Below are 16,963 nucleotides of genomic sequence, written 5' to 3'. Positions count from 1 at the left end.
CTGCAAGAAGGAAGGAAGTGGGCTTCTCCATCAGTTGGTAGAACCATTACTAAGCATTTGCAAGGGCCTGAAGTCAGCATCCTTAGCAGGGAGCCTTGAACACCCAACTCCAGTGTGCCTTTGTCCAAACGTGCACATACACCATGCGTCCACCGCTGAACCACAGTAACAAAGAACAACAACAAAAGTCCCAACTAGGTCTTTTTTTTCTTTTCTTTTAATTTATTTATTAATTATGTATACAGTGTTCTGACTGCATGTACACCTGCAGGCCAGAAGAGGGCATCAGATCACATTACAGATGGTTGTGAACTACTATGTGGTTGCTGGGAACTGAACTCAGGACCTTTGGAAGAGCAGGCGGTGCCCTTAGCCACTGAGCCAGCACCCCCAACTAGGTCTTATGGCTGAACTGGTTTTCTATGAGCTCGGGGGTCCCTCACTGTGAGGTTTGAATAGGCCTTTTCAATTCCCCCTCTCTCCTTCCTAGGCCAGAAGGTGAGGCTCTTGAGAACTCCTTACCAACTTTACAGCGCAGACCAGGAAGACATCCCACAGGCTCTGTGTCTTCCTTGCCAAACGATCTGCAGCTGTGTGCAGATGCTTAGGAAAGCGGTCCTCCACTGCCTCGGGGGGCATAGCCCTGTGGCCTCGTCAACCACAGTCATTCCGTTCCCTTTGCCAGCGATGTCTTTAACTCAACAAGGAGCATGTGAGGTTGCCTTGGCCTGTGGATCAGCAGAAATGAGGGTGTGGGGGGCGTGGCTTCTGGGGGATTAAAAAAAAAAAACCCAGATCGGTGAGGAGGAACTCTCTCCTTTTACTCTGAGATCAGGACACAGTGCAACCTCCAAAGGGAACAGGCTCGCCCTTCGGGAGTTACAGGAAGAGCATATTGGGTATCAAGTTAAAACAGATGGCTTTCATACACCAACATTTCAAAAACGAACTGGGTCCTTTGTCAAGAGCTGGGAAATGAACATTCAACGCAGGAGCACGCCATGTTCTGCCATGAGCCGCGAGAATTGCGTGCCGTGCTGGCTTTTCCCCAGCCTTGGCCTCAAGTTAGGACACGCTGGCCTACATCAAGAAAATGAATCTAACTTCGCCATTAAGACACCACGAGGCCTGGTTCACACAGAGGTTTCAGTGTGGTTCTCCTGCCCTCTGCTGGACTGAGAAGAATTTACTGAAGCGGATCTCTGGAAAGAACTGCCCAGGATGGGGACAAGAGCAGGAAACAGGATTTCCTGGCCCGGTTCATTTATCTTCTACAGATCAGACTGAGGAAGCTCTAAATTAGTAGCCCAGATCAGCCTCAAATTTGGAGTCGTCCCGTATCAACTTGTTTGAAGTTTGGGGTTTTTTTTTTTTTTTGTAAATTTTGTTAAAGATTGATTAATTGATTTTGATTGATTGATTACATATACTGTATTCTGCCTGCATGTGTGCCTGCACACCAGAAGGGGGCACCAGATCTCATTGTAGATGGTTGTGAGCCACCATGTGGTTGCTGGGAATTGAACTCAGGACCTCTGGAAGAGCAGACGGTGCTCTTAACCTCTAAGCTGTCTCTCCAGCTCCATGTTTGAGCTTCTTCTCTTTCCTCCTTTCTCCTTCCCTCCCCTCCTTCCTTTCTTGCCTCCTCTGGAGTGCTAGGATTAAAGATGTGCACCATCATGCTCTGAGGTTTTTTTGTTTTGTTTTTGGTTGTTATTGTTTTGTTTTTAATCCAATCCATGGATGGATGGAGAAGTAAAAGACATAGTTCTTCTTCTTCTTCTTCTTCTTCTTCTTCTTCTTCTTCTTCTTCTTCTCCTCCTCCTCCTCCTCCTCCTCCTCCTCCTCCTCCTCCTCCTCCTCCGATACAGGGTTTCTCTGTGTAGCCTTGGCTGTCCTGGACTGGCTTTGTAGACCAGGCTGGCCTCGAATTCACAGCGATCCACCTGCCTCAGCCTCTGCAGTGCTGGGATTAAAGGTGACAGCCACTGCACTGGGCTCAATCTGAATATCTTTAACAATTGATAATGTTTATCATGTTGTTAGCAATGGGACAAGAACTTACTCCTTGGAGAGTGGAAAGAACATAAAGTTGACAAATTATATGTAGTTGAAGTATTTATATAAGCAACTAGTTTAGAAGGAGAAGAAAAAAATCTCTCTTAACTGGGCAAAGTTTGCACTTTTGAGGCTGATGCGTTTAGTATTCATGAAGTCAAGGATTCCGTCTCCAGCACCACAGGGTGGGGTAATGGGTGGAGTCCGCCTCTCGGTCTCATTACCTACGCTAGTGAGCGTCACCGTTCTGTTCTCTCTATTATTAGAGTGGAAACATGGGTGAGCTAGGTGGGGCTGTCAGTGAGAGAGTCAAAATCAGCGCAGATGAAGCTTACTCTGCGACTGTCAATAATGATGTGATCCCTCTCTCTCCCTCCCCCCCTCTCCCCCCCTCCCCCTCCCCCTTTTCTCCTTCTCTCTCTGCAGGCATGATCTCATCTCTCAAGGGCGGTGTCTGGCCTGATGGATGAGCTGTCTCTGCTTTAGGCACAGCTGAAAACAACAAGCTGTGGCCCCCCTTCCTGCCCCCCTCCCGCCTTCCTCCCTTGCTTCTCTCTCTCTTTTTTTTTTTTTTTTTTTTTTTGGCTTCTCTTTTGTTCGTAGGGTTGTTTTTGTTTCCCCCCCCACTGCTGAATTTAAAATCAGTAGGAGCTGGATATTTCCCATGCATTTTCTGGTAACTGATACAACTTTTAGTGCTATAATTTTTCTTCTTGAAGTTTTTTTCCCCTTTTTTCAGAGGAATGCTGCAAACTGAACTCATGCTAAACACTTACTCTGTTATTGAAGTATAACCCCAATATTTTCTTGATTATTTTTCTTTTTTAGTACTAGAAAAGAAGCAGTTTATTAAGAAAGGGGCACTCCCAAGTATGGAAGTGGGCTAGTGAGCCGCGGAGAAGGGGGGATGGGGGGTGGGAGGGTGGGGGGGGATGGGGGGTATGGGGGGTGGGGGGGTGGGGGGAGTGAACCAAGCACTCAAAAGTCTCTTGAATAAAAAAATATTTTCCAAATTCTTTTTAATTATGGGTGTGTGTGTCCGGGGGTGTGTGTGTGCATACTACAGGTGTCAGCTGAGCTCAGGAAAGGGTGTCAGATTCCCTGAAGCCGCCACCACAGAGGTCTGAGAGCTACAAACTCCAGTCTGCTGCTCATTTTTGATTGTGAGCCTAGCCTTTAAAGGCCTAGCCATCTCTCCAGCCCGTAGCACTCACTCGTTTTTTTTTTTTTTTTTGGAGCACCCACTCTTAACCACTGGACCACATAGCTTCTTCTTGTCTAATTTCAAAATAATGATGCATCTTTTGAGTGTTAGACAAATACTCTTATCAATCACTAAACTGCGATTCCAACCCACAGTTATATTGTGATTTATTTTGAGACATGTTACGTATCTCAGAACTCTTCCCCGCCCCGCCCCGCACCACCCCCCCCCCCCCAGATATGATTTCTCTGTGTAGCCCTTGATGGTTTTGCCAGCTGCAGATAGTTGTCAGGGGTTGTAAGCTGCCTTCAGCCTGTGGCTATAAATGCTGAGAAGAAGCTGCACTTCTGCCTGAAATCTCTGTGCTGTGCTTTGTGCTATCCACGCCTGCTGGGAGGTTCCGTTGAGGTGCACAATGCATTCTTTGTGTTGCTAATCTTTGTGTGGTTTAAGAAACAAGGAGCCAGGTGCACCTTTAGTCTCAGCACTCAGGAGGCAGAGGCAGGTGGATCGCTGTGAGTTCAAGGCCAGCCTGGTCTATGAAGCAAGTCTAGGACAGCCAAGGATTAAAGAGAGAAACCCTGTCTCAAAAAAAAAAAAAAAAAGAAGAAGATATGGCCCTCAAACCCTTCTGAGATCTGCTGGATATGGCATTTAAAAGGTTTATTTAGGCTTTCTACCACTCCTCACAGTAACCTTTTAGGTTTATAAGATGATGGGCCGGGGCAATGATGAATCCACCTGGATTGTGTGACACCAACCACTGGGAAAAATTGCTCCATGCTTTTTCTGCTGCCTGGTTCTGCGCAAACAGTGGACACCTTTGAGTTGACTATTACGTTCTGCCTAGCCAGGATTGCCACTGAGCTGACAGACGCCACGCAAGGATCAGCTTCGGACTGCAGGCTGCTCAGGACATTCAAATTGCTGAGTTCATATGAGCCCAACATTTTACAGAACTTTGAACTCAAAAATACTTAATCCTAAAACTTCCAAATACAACCAAGCTGGACACTGTGGAAAACTTTAAAAAAAAATGCTTAACTTTCGTAAATAGTTCTACTGTAGTAGAGGTTTGTTTTTTGTAAGACAGGGTTTCTCTGTGTAGCCTTGGTTGTCCTGGGCTTGCTTTGTAGACCAGGCTACCCTCGAACTCAGAGTGATCCACTTGCCTCTGCTTCCTGAGTGCTGGAATTAAAGGCCTATGCCACCACGCCCAGCTTGTATTAAAGTCTTTCTTTTTTTATTTAGACAAAAAAGGAGATATAGAAATAACAAAGGAATGATAGGAAAAAAGGGTAGATTATTAAGTCTACTCTTACAGACCTCTGTATATTGATACAAAGTTAAGGTTATATTTGGTTACAATGATATAGATACAAAGTTAGGTTATATTTTGGTTACAACGTACTATGTATCAATTCTTTTTAAGTTATTGTGCCTATGTAATTCTTAAAAACTGCAATGTGCAGCTCTAGTCCTTTTGAACTTCTTACTGATGGGAGCTGAAGCCAACACAAGGGAAATAGCCCCTCACATTTAGAGACTCAAGGCAACAATACATAGAAACAGGGTCTCTCTGTGTAGCCTTGGCTGTCCTGGACTCACTTTGTAGGCCAGGCTGGCCTCGAACTCACAGCAATCTGCTTGCCTCTGCCTCCCGAGTGCTGGGATTAAAGGTGTGCACCACCACGCCTTGCTGGAACTGTTTACCTTAGGGAGAAAAACAACAACAGAAAGAAACAGACCAAACCTTCCATCTCCTAGAAGTTGTCCCGGCCCTGAATGTGGCAGTGGTGCACTGCTACTCACAGAGTCACATTTGAGTGAGTTAGAGAAGGCAAAGGGAGCCGGGCGCACGCCTTTAATCCCAGCACTCGAGAGGCAGAGGCAGGCGGATCGCTGTGAGTTCGAGGCCAGCCTGGTCTACAAAGTGAGTCCAGGATGGCCAAAGCTACACAGAGAAACCCTGTCTCGAAAAACAAACAAACAAACAAACAAACAACAACAACAACAAAAAAAGAGAAGGCAAAGGGTAGACCAGATAGCCAAACAGACTGCCCTCCATGAGGACACCGTATTGCAGTCCCTCCTGTTACCCCCTGAGGAGGTAGGTTTGTACTCTCACTGCTCCCAGAGCTGCCCTCATCTAAAGCAGAAGAAAGAAAAAGAGCAACCAATGAAGGAGCCACTGAAAAGTAGGAATGCTGCCTGATCACCACAGATAGAACAGTAATGATTCTAGAGATGACAGCTCCCAACCTGGTCTGGTAAGCTTATGAAGCAACCCACCCTGAAAAAAACTGCTCTATAAGAGTTGCTGCAAAGATATCTGATGGTCCCACGGTAGCCACCACTGATCCAACAGGCTAGCAAAGGCTGTTGCCAGTGTGTTCAGAACAATCTCAAGCAGTGATGCAAGGTCCCATGCTGACACAAAAATAGGAGTCCTGCCGGGTGTGGTGGTGCAGAGGCAGGTGGATCACTTACACTTACACTTTGGGGTCCTAATGGCTTATAGGGTCAGATAACAGACCGGCCTTTGTCAGCAAGGTGGGCCAGACAGTAGGATTAACCTGGAATTTGCACACAAGGTACCACCCTCAATTTTCAACCTGGGTTGAGAGAATGAATAGGATTTTTTAAACTGCCCAACATCGCCAAGAAACAGACCTCCTATGGCCAGAAATTCTGACACTTGTACTATTTAGAGTGTGTTGCACCCTCTTTTTTTTTTTTTTTTTTAGACAAGGTCTCTCTGTGTATCCCTGGCTGTTCTGGACTTGCTTTGTAGACCAGGCTGGCCTCGAACTCACAGCGATCCACCTGCTTCTGCCTCCCGAGTGCTGGGATTAAAGGCGTGCGCCACCAGGCCTGGCTGTGTTGCACCCTCTTAAATGTAGTTTCCTTGTGAGATCATGTTGGATCTCACCTCCACTGCTCCTAAAAGCCTCAGAGGACCTCCAAGACCTCATAAAGCCTCAGAGGACGACCAGCAGTGCTGGAAAGACTCAGCTGACAGTGAACAAGGAGTTGCCCGATCCCCACCATTCCCTCAGCTCTTGAAGTTGCAGATGTCATGCCGTGGTTGCACCATGCCCACACCAAGACTGATTAAAGACCAGAGCCAGGAACAGACAGTGTGAGCCAATCCAGGCCAGCCTCTGAAACTGACCAGTTCAAAATGTCTTCAAATTCCAGAGGACACCTCTCAGCTCCTGCTTTGGTCTTGACGCCCTTCCCAATACCACTGTCTTCGTGACTGTTCTATTGCTTGGTTCTCAGACACCACGACCAAGACAGCTTGTAAAAGGAAGCATTTAAGTGCGGGCTCGCTTACGTTTTCAGAAGGTGGGTCCATGGTCATCAAGGTGGGAAGTGTGATGGCAGTCAGGCATGGCACTGGGGCAGCAGCTAAGAGTTTAATATCCAGGTTCACAGGCAACAGGCAGATGGAGAGAAAGACCGGGTGTGACCAGTATGGGCTTTTTTTTTTTTAAAGATTTATTATTATGTATACAGTGCTCTGCTTGCATGTACTCCTGCAAGCCAGAAGAGGGCGCCATATCACATTACAGATGGTTGTGAGCCACCATGTGGTTGCTGGGAAGTGAACTCAGGACCTTTGGAAGATCAGGCAGTGCTCTTAACCACTGAGCCATCTCTCCAGCCCCAGTGTGGGCTTTTGAAACCTCAAAGCCGACCTCAGGGACACACCACCTCCAGCAAGGCCACACCTTCTAATCCTTCCTAGACAGTCTACCAACTGGGAACCAAACATTTAAATATGTGAGTCTGTATAGGGCTTTCTCATTCTTAGCCACCACAGCCATTGATTCAAATTTGAACTGGACACCATGCTTCCTGCCACGCTGATAATGGAATAAACCTATGACACTGTAAGCCAGCTCTAAAGAACTCTTTGCCTTTATAAGAGTTGCCTTGGGGGCTTGGAGAGATGGCTCAGAGGTTAGGAGTACTGCCTGCTCTTCCAAAGGTCCTGAGTTCAATTCCCAGCAACCACATGGTGGCTCACAACCATCTAGAATGAGATCTGGTGCCCTCTTCTGGCTTGCAGGTGTACATGCAGGTAGAACTCTGCCTGTACATAATAAATAAATAAATCTAAAAAAAGAAAGAAAGAAAGAAAGAAAGAAAGAAAAGAAAAGAGTTGCCTGAGAGCCAGGCATGGTGGTGCACACCTCTAATCCCAGCACGTTGGGAGGTAGAGGCAGGCAAGGCTAGCCTGGTCTACAGAGTGAGTTCCAGGACAGCCAAGGTGACACAGAGAAACCCTGTCTGAAAAACCAAACCAACAAACAAAATATGAAGCTGCCTTGGTTATGGTGTCTCTTCACAGCAGTAAAACCCTAACTAAGACAGACGTTAGTACCAGGAGTGGGCTATTGCTCTGACAGACCTGACCATGCTTTTGTTTGGAAGAACGAGGATTTGGGGATTTTGAATTAAGAAAGCAGTGCAATGCTTAATGGGCCGTACTAGTAGAAACCTGGAAGCAGTGTGCTAAGGGTGACTTGAACTGTGGGAGCCCGGCTCAAGAGGTTTCAGCAAAGAAGAAATTTAATATGTGACCTGCAGACCGTTCTTATGATTTTGGCTAAGAATGTGGCTGCGTCTTGCCCGTGTCTGAAGAGTCTGCCCAAAGCTAAAGTGAAGAGATTTAGATTCATTGCATTGACAAAGGAAATCTCAAAACAGCCTAGATAGATTGTCCTGTGGTTCACTTCCCTGGCCCCTCTACCCTTCACCTCCAGAAAAGGCTCTTTTTTAAATTCAAGTAAATGCAACTAGGAATCCAGAGAGAAGCCTCAGGCAGGGACAAACATGGCCACCCCTCCTCCACAGAACAAGGGGAGAGGGTGGTCTGAGACCCTTTCCTATCAAAGTGGGCCTTCACATTGCTGCAGCAACCATGGGGCAGGGCCCCCCTCTTCCCTGGTGTGGGGTAGTCTGCACCCAGCCTGCTGTGCCCCAGGCCCCCTTCCCTAGAGCCCTAGAGCGTCTTGGGGAAGAGAATGCAGGCAAGACGGGAGGATACATGTTGGTGATGCTATGCAATGGCGGGTGTCTACGAATGAACACTGAAAACAAAACCAAACCGCAACTGTCCAGAGATGTTTGTGAATAGAGGAAACGTTGGAACCAGAACCTTGGGGAGGGGGAAGGGCAGCAGGTCAGGAAGAAGCATGAGGGGCAAGGCCAGCTCCTTAGTGCCCCACTGGAGGAGGGGAGCTGCCTAGAGCGGAAGTGGGGGAGGTGAGTTAGTGCCCCATGTGCCTTGGGTGGAAGGCAGAATAGGAGGACCTCACTGTGCAGATGCTTGGTAACTTCCATCTGTCACTGTCAGGTCCCAGGTGAGAACAAGGTGGGTGGGGATAGCATCTATTCTACTTCCTGTGGGATCTAGGTAGGGTGCGGGCAGAAGGGACTGAAAACCCCACCTGGTGACAGTTTGGTGGGGGGCTTGCTGCTGCCGGGTCATCCAATGGGGCTTGTCAGCGTGAGATGGGGCTGGCGACCCTTAAGGCCAGGGAATTCTCCCAGGACCCTCTACAGGGAAGCCGGCAACAGCAGAGCAGAAGGGACCCGCAAAATAAAGCGCCCACAGGGCGGTGTCTCTACGCATCGTGCTGCTGCTAAGTGGGAAGTCAGCCTTGTCAGGAGAGGGCAGGTGTGGTGCGGGGAGGGCACAGGGACTGAGCCAAGTCCTGCTCCCACGGGTGCCTCAGGTCTGCTGTGCAGTAGCGTGCAGTGGGGGACGGGGAGGGGCCTGGGAGCAGGGCTTTCTTGTTCCAAGGTAAAACTGTTCCTTGGTGGCCAAGGAGGAGGCGGCGCTGCACGTGGTCACTGCTCTCCTCTGAGGACTCCTGGGAGGATGCCCTTTGCTTCCTGCTTCGCCAGCTTCTTGGGTCTGCCCCTTGGCTTCCTCCCTGGAGTTGTAGCTGTGCGTGTCTTGGCGGCACCCTTATTTTTTACTTCCTTTTGGTCGGCCCTGAGGTCTCTTTGGTATTGGCATTTCACTGGGCTCCTTGGGAGGTCGCTTGTGTCGCTTGCCCCTGGCCGCCCTCTCTTCTCACTCCTTCTCCTGCTTGGAGGCCAGGGGCTGGCTGGACTTTGAGCCCGACTCACTCATCTTCCTTTTCTATGGGGCAGTTAAGAGTGACTGGGCCTTTTTGGAGCCGTGCCAACGCCAGAAATAGCCCTGACAATGAGTCCCCAGTTAGAGGAGCGCAGCCCCAATTCAGGGGTGCTTCCTATGGTTCACTTTTGTTTGTTTGTTTTTGTTTTTGTTTTTGTTTTTTTTCGAGACAGGGTTTCTCTGTGTAGCCTTGGCTGTCCTGGACTTGCTTTGTAGACCAGGCTGGCCTCAAACTCACAGCGATCCACCTGCCTCTGCCTCCCGAGTGCTGGGATTAAAGGCGTGTACCACCACCACCTGGGCCCCCCCCTTCCTCCCCCCCCCCTGCGCGAGACAGGGTTTGTCTGTATAGTCCTGGCTATACTGGAACTCTCTTTGTAGACCAGGCTGGCCTTGAACTCACAGAGATATCCCTGCCCCTGCCTCCGAAGTGTTGGGATCAAAGGCATGCATCACCACACCCAGCCGTGGTTTACTCTTATAGAGAACATTTTTTTAAATCCAACATAGCAAGCTGCCAAAAAAAAAAAAAAAATACAAAATATATCATTCAAGAGTTAAAGGAGAACCAGGAAGTTGGTAGAATGGCGCTAAATCCTGTGTTTAAGTAGATAAACAGATTAGAGATTTAAATGCAATTAAGATAGTGATGACCTTGGGGCAAAATCTAACATGGCTAAGCTTCCATCTAATGAAAACGGTAGTTGCCCAAGAGACACTGCCAACTATTCTAAATTTACAGTTTGTTTGTGGTTGTAGGCGCTATTATGTCCTGGTTATTGTTTTCATTTGGTCATAAAGAGATATGATTGTGTGTCAAATGGATAAGGCGTTGTTGGAGCAAGGCCCAACTGTGTTCTCAAATGCTGATGTCAGTACCTTGAGATCTGGTTACAGCCCAGCCACGGGCATTGCTATGAATGTTGAACTGTCTCCTATAACCAAGTGATGATAAGGAATGTTCCCCAGTTATCCCTGACTGGCTAAATAAAGATGCAGAAGCCTATTGCTGTAACCTGCTTAAACTCTATAGCCCCTCTGTTGAGGCCTACTTTAGTTCTTAACATGACTGTAGCTCCTCACATAACAGGAACCATTCTGTCATTAAGTCTCCATTTTGATCATTTAAGGTGAAATTAAGTTTAGGTTCTCAGGCTCCACCTGCCTGGTGGAGCTTGAACAGCCTTTAACTTACAATTCAATAAGTGTTGAATGTTCTGCTTGAATTAATGATATATGTTCCCTTCTCCCGGAATGATGGGGAACTGGAAAGTCCCCAAGCCTATATCCCTAGCCAAACAGCTTAAAATACTTTGTCTGGCCACCTGGCTACAATGAACTAGGAACAAAATCGATTCCTCTTGTGTTTAGCTAGTCAATGATGTAATGCTGCCCTCCCCTTGCTTCCCACCTAGCTACCTGGTTACGGTTTTTCTTATAAAAAGGCCCGCCTTAGAAACAGGGCCGGCGTCACAGCTGGGCTCCCGAGTCCTGTCTGTGGCCCTGATTGCAATCAGCCTTGTCCTGGAGTGTGCGTTCACTCAATAAACCATCAACATCTCACCGAGATTGGTTTGTGTGGCCACTCTTGTACTGCAACACCTATGAGTGGATAGAAGAGAGGGAGGCGGGGTTCTAGGTGCCTGGGCTTGGGTTCGAGAGAGGAGAGGAGCGAGAAAAGAGGACCAGGAGGAGAGGAAGCTGGAGAGAGAGGAGCCGCCATCAGGCAAGGCAGCGCGATGAGAGGGGAGTCACCATAAGACAAGAGGTGGTGAGCTCGTGGCTGTAAGGACAGAGTGATGGAGCACAAGCCCTCCAGGAGTCACCAGATTGATAAGTGATTGGTTTTTAGGTGGATCTCAAAGATATTAGGATTGGAATAGCTCAGAGCCTGCCCAGCATAGTGCTTACAGCTTAATAATAAATCACAGTCTCTCTGTGTCAGTCATTGGAGAAGTAGCTGGTTAAAGAAAACTGCTGCCATAATATTTTACTGCATTGATTAATATAGAAAGAATAATTGGTCTCTCTACAAGGAGGGGATTGTGATGGCTGTTCCCAGTTGTCAGTTTGACTATATGCGGAGTGAACTACAGTCCCGAAGTGGAGCGCACGCACACCTGATCTGGATCTTGAGGCAAGGAGACAAACATGCCTTTGATATCTGGCTTTTGAGGGTAGAAGACACAGGCTTTTGATCCAGACCTTGAGGTGGGATTGACACATCCCTTTAACCCAGATCTTGAAGCATGGTGGCTATGTTTATAAAGATCTACAATGAAAATAAATGAAAGAAAAGCTTAGGTCCAGGGGTGGTCCTACACACCTTTAATCCCGGCACTCAGAAGACAAGCATGCAGATCTCTGAGTTGAAGTTCAGTCCACAGAGCAAGTTCCAGAACAGCCGAGCTTAGGCAGTGAAGGAAACCATTGGAAACAGAATGCTGGTGAAGATGAAACTGAGCAACGAGGCCACACGATCCAGCCCCAGCAAGCAGCAGAACATGGCAGCTTCAGCCACGTGGTTCCGGCTTTAGGATCAAGGATGCAATTTCCCTGTGTGACTAAGGAAAAGATGCTGAGGCCCATGAATGTGTCAGGGGTGTCCCCGCACAGAGGCCCAGAAAGGCCATTGTGTGAGGCGGCCAAGGTTGTACCTTGTGCTGGCAGCCAGACTTGGTATTATGAAAGAGTCACCCAGGAGGTACTGGTTTTGAAGGCATAAAGGAGACCTGGGGAGCAGCTGAGGCTTGGCACTGTGAGACACTGGGAGAGGCCATCGGTGAAGATGCAGCCTCAGTGGAAGGCAGTTGAAGGCTCAGGACTAAAGGGGGTCATGCAGAGAAGTAGGCTTGGCACCATGAAGAGAGCTTGTGAGAAGCTCCTGATGAAAGTGCAGCACACCTGCTGCAGAAGGCCCCATCGCTGAGGAGATGCCAGGCCATGGGGTGCCCACCAAGAACAGCAGCAGCAGCTGTGTTCAGGAGGTTAGAGACCCCAGAGCTGTGGGGTACCAGCTGAGGAAAGCCTGCTAACAGGGAGTAGAACCAGCCCAAGAGAAAGAAGTGTGCTGCACCCAGCAAAGCTGAAAGGGCTGGAGATCTGAGGAGAGCTTTGACGTCACACACGTCGATGCAGAGTTCAGAGTTCGTTCGCCCAGCTGATTTTCTGGGCTTTGCTTTGGGTCCAGTGTTTCCTCACTGGGCTCCCTCCCCTACAGTTTGGAATGGTGATGTATATCCTGTGCCATGGTATGTTGGAAGTCTGGGATCGGCTTTTTGCTTTTATAGGGGATTACCGTTAAGAGATTGCATGAATCTCAGCAGAGACTGAGAACTTTGGACTTTTTTTAAAAAATATTTTATTTAACTTTAATCTATGTACATTGATGTGAGGGTGTCAGATCTTGGAGTTACAGACAGTTGTGAGTTGCCATGTGGGTGCTGGGAATTGAACCCGGGTCCTTCGGAAGGACAGGCAGTGCTCTTAACCACTGAGCCACCTCTCCAGCCCTTGAACTTCAGACTTTTAAATACCGTTGAGACCTTTGAAGTTGACTAAGTGCATTTTCCATTATGTTATAGCTGTAAGCCTATGGGGGCCAGGGAGTGGGGTGTGGTGGTGTGAATAGGTTTGGCCTCCACAGATTCATGTGTTTGGATGTTTGGCCAGAGGGAGCGGCACTATTTGGAGGGGTGGGGCTTAGTGGAGGAGGTGTGGCCTTGTCAGAGCAAGTGCGTCACTGTGCAGGTAGGGCTTTGAGGTCTTAAATGCTCAAGCTCCACCCAGTGTGGAAATCCAGTCTCCACCTCGATGCCTCTGGATCAAGATGTGGAGCTGTGATCCTTCCCCTGCACCATGCCATGCTCGCTGCCAGGTGGTCATGGACTCACCCTCTGACACTGTAAGCCAGCCCCAGCTAAATGCTCTCCTTTATAAGAGTGGCCATGGTCACGGTGTCTCTTCACAGCAACAAAACCCTGACTAAGACACAGGGCAACTCCAACTCCTAGACACCAATCAATAACTGCCCCCCCCACTCCTGCCCCAGAGGGATTTTTTTTTTTTTTTTTTTTTTTGCCTTAAGTCCTTTAGGTACTGCTGTTTGGGAACAGCCAGCCTTGGATCATCCCTCAGATCTCATCATGCAGCGATGGAACTGCCCACACCACAGTGGGCAGTGATTCCTTTTGGAGGGGCCCCAGCTAGTGAGAGCCTATGGAAGAGTGGCCAGGGCACAAAGGGTGCTTATGGAAGAAACCGGGAGGAATGATACAGAACCTGACCATAGAGCGACGGCCTGCCTATCCCTAGGTCATCACACTGCATATGCTGTGTTCAAGCAAGTTACCTGTACTGGAGCAGGAATGGCTATCCAAAGCCTGGCTAGCAACACAAAGGTGCATGACTAACCTGCTCAGGTCACAGAAGAAGCCAGTGTGTGGGAAAGGAAAAGGGCTGTGCCAGACCAGTGCTGCTGCATGCATAATCCCAGCACTCGGAGGCAGAGGCAGGTGGATCTCTGAGTTCCAGGCCAACCTGGTCTACAGAGCGAGTTCCAGGGCAGCCAGGGCTTCACAGTGAAACCCTGCCTCGAAAACCAGACAAACAAAATATAAGAGGACTCCTGTACTTTCACCAGTCCTGTTAGGAATGTGCCTGATGGGGTCCCTGACCCCCTGTGTCACTGCAATACGCATTCAACAAGTTTAAGAGAGCCAGTTCTTTACTAACCCGTCAAAAACAGCACAAGAGAACACCAGTGAGTTCTTTAAAAGGATGAATGGTGAGGTACAGAGGAAAGCCAATGGAATGCAATAAGGACACATGGGGACCCTGGCTGTCTCTGTTAATGGGGCCTCTTATTTTTTTTAAATATTTATTTATTTATTTATTATTGTGTGCAGAGCGTTTTTCCTGCATGTACACCTGCAGGCCAGAAGAAGGCATCATATCACATTACAGATGGTTGTAAACCACCACGTGATTGCTGCGAATTGAACTCAGGACCTTTGGGAGAGCAGGTGGCGCTCTTAACCACTGAGCCATCTCTCCAGCCCAATGGGGCCTCTTAAAACAATAATGTTAAGACTTCTATTAGGGCCCAGCAGTGGTGGTATATGCCTTTATTTCCAGAACTCAGGAGGCAGAGGCAGGAAGATCTCCGTGAGTTCAAGGCCAGCCTGGTCTACAGTGAGTTCCAGGACAGCCAGAGCTGTTACACAGAGAAACTCTGTCTGGAAAAACCAAAACCAACCAACAACCAACCAACCAACCAAAGACTGTTAGGGCTATACATCTTGAACACCCCATCCAAGTTCATCGAAACTGGAATGAAAGCAATAACCCTCCTGATGATATTCCAAGAGTACCAACTAATATCTTCAAGACAGATTCATAAGAGGAAATAAAGTAGAATAAGGTAGAAAAGACCAGCTGCTAGATTCTGAATTGTTGACATATTTAGCCAACCGTTTAAACCACTGCTTGTACTGCCTGTTGCCAAGTGTGATTTGCTACCTGGAACAGCATGACCCGGAGAATAGCTGAAACAATAGGTCATTGTCCACGTGGATCACAACCTCACCACAAAAGCTTACACCAGTCAACTGCAAAACACCCTTGAAAGCCAAAAGCCCCCAAGCTAACTGTGGGCGTGTGCTTCTGTTTGCTTGCTTGCTCACTTGCCCCACCTTGTGGTTTTAGAGGGTAAAATAAAAATGCAAACTGGGTTCTGGAGTCTTTGAGGAGCTATCCTGGCTTTGGGAATGAATACATCTCCTACCTTCCACTCTCATTGGTGTTGGACTGCTTATTCCAAGAGAGACTCTGGCAACATTTTCACAGAGATTTTCTAAAAGATGTTCGTAATGTTAAAGTAAATGAAAAATTAAGAGTGTGATTATTTGCTTCTCACCCCCCTCCGCACCGCCCACCCCTGCCCTTTGACCCCTAGCGGAGCGGAAGTGACGCAAGGCGGCCGCCGGATATGTGGGGATTATGTAGTACTAGCCTAAACAAGCTCTACTACTCTGCTACATCCCTAGTCCTCCTTTCACTTTTTATATTTAGACAGGTATTCACTAGGTTGCCCTTGAATTCCTTGTAGCCTGAGAAGGAGTTGAGTTTGTGACCTTCCAACCTCACTTTCTGAGTCCCCGGGGATCACAGGCCTACGCCACCAGGCCTGACTGTTGCAACTGTTTCTCACAGGGGTTTCTGCAGCATGTTCTCAGAAGTATTTGGTTCAAGGACCTCCAAATGTGTCGCAACATTCCTTTCAATATTCCATCACATGGTGGAAGGAGAGAATCAGCTCATTCCCAGGACAGCCAGGGCTACACAAAGAAATCCTGTCTCAAAAACAAAATGACAACAGCACAACACACCCCCGCCAAAAAAAAAGAAACTTGGTTTTATAAAAATATTATTTATTACATATACAGTATTCTGCCTACATGTACTCCTGCACAACGGAAGAGGGCACCAGATCTCATTATAGATGGTTGTGAGTCACCGCGTGGTTGCTGGGAATTGAACTCAGGACCTCTAAGAAGAGCAGGCGGTGCTCTTACCCACTGAGCTATCTCTCCAGCCCTCATTATCCTTATTATTGAGACCTATATAAGGTTTCTCTGTGTAGTCTTGGCTGTCCTGAAACTCACTCTTAGACCAGGCTGGCCTTGAACTCAGAGAGCCTCTTGCCTCTGCCTCCAGAGTGCTGGGATTGAAGGTGCGTGCCACCACTACCTGACTGTGACTATGTTCTTTAGAGCTGATGGGAAGTAGATGATTTGAAAACTGAAAGAGAGCTGGGCACAGTGGTGTAGCCCTTTAATCCAAGCACCCTGAGAAGATCCAAGTCACTGTAACAATAGCATATGTAATTTTCTCTATCTAGTGCCATATATCTCTTTTTTAAAATTTCAAAGGGCTTAGTGGTGCACACCTTTAATCTCAGCACTCAGGAGGTGGAGGCAGGCTCAAGGCCAGCCTGGTCTACAGAAGGAGTTCCAGGACAGCCAGAGCTACACAGAGAAACCCCGTGTCCGAAGAGTAAACAAAACAGAAAGCCAAGCTGGAAGGAAGGAAGGAAGGAAGGAAGGAAGGAAGGAAGGAAGGAAATGTAACGGTGTATGAGAGGCTACATAAAACGACCCTGGTTTTGATGGCCAGCACTGGGGAGAAACGGGAGGCTGTAAAGAAGTTATGTGGTAGATAATGTTTAACAGGCAAGAGAGTCATTATAAACCCTTAAATAAATGATCTCAATATGTAATTTTACAAGATAGATTTGTCACTGTGCTGTAAATATATTTAAACATATATTCTTTGTCAATCAAGTTTAAAAATAGCCCTAGTTGGAGCTAGGCACGGCGATGCACATCTGTAATTCTAGCGCTTGGAAAGCAGAGACATCCTCACTTATAACTGTTTGAAGGCAGGCAGACTGGACGGCATGCGCGTCTCACCCTGTCTATATACTTCGTTTGTAAAATTTATCAATATTTATGTGTGTGTTTTTCCCCATAAGTGGGGAT

General features: G+C 47.8%; 1 pseudogene across 1 annotated transcript; it reads right to left on the bottom strand.

Annotated features, from left to right (window-relative positions):
- Positions 1-8,940: 8,940 nt before the first annotated feature.
- On the bottom strand, positions 8,941-9,494 carry LOC311596943 (annotated as a pseudogene). The gene has a single exon. The product of its transcript is annotated as an uncharacterized misc_RNA (transcript).
- Positions 9,495-16,963: the final 7,469 nt, after the last annotated feature.

Source organism: Acomys minous (genome assembly GCF_964271855.1).
Source record: "Acomys minous genome assembly, chromosome: 1".
NCBI lineage: Eukaryota > Metazoa > Chordata > Mammalia > Rodentia > Muridae > Acomys > Acomys minous.
Note: the sequence above shows the minus strand (reverse complement) of the source record. Positions and strands in the feature narration are given on the sequence as shown.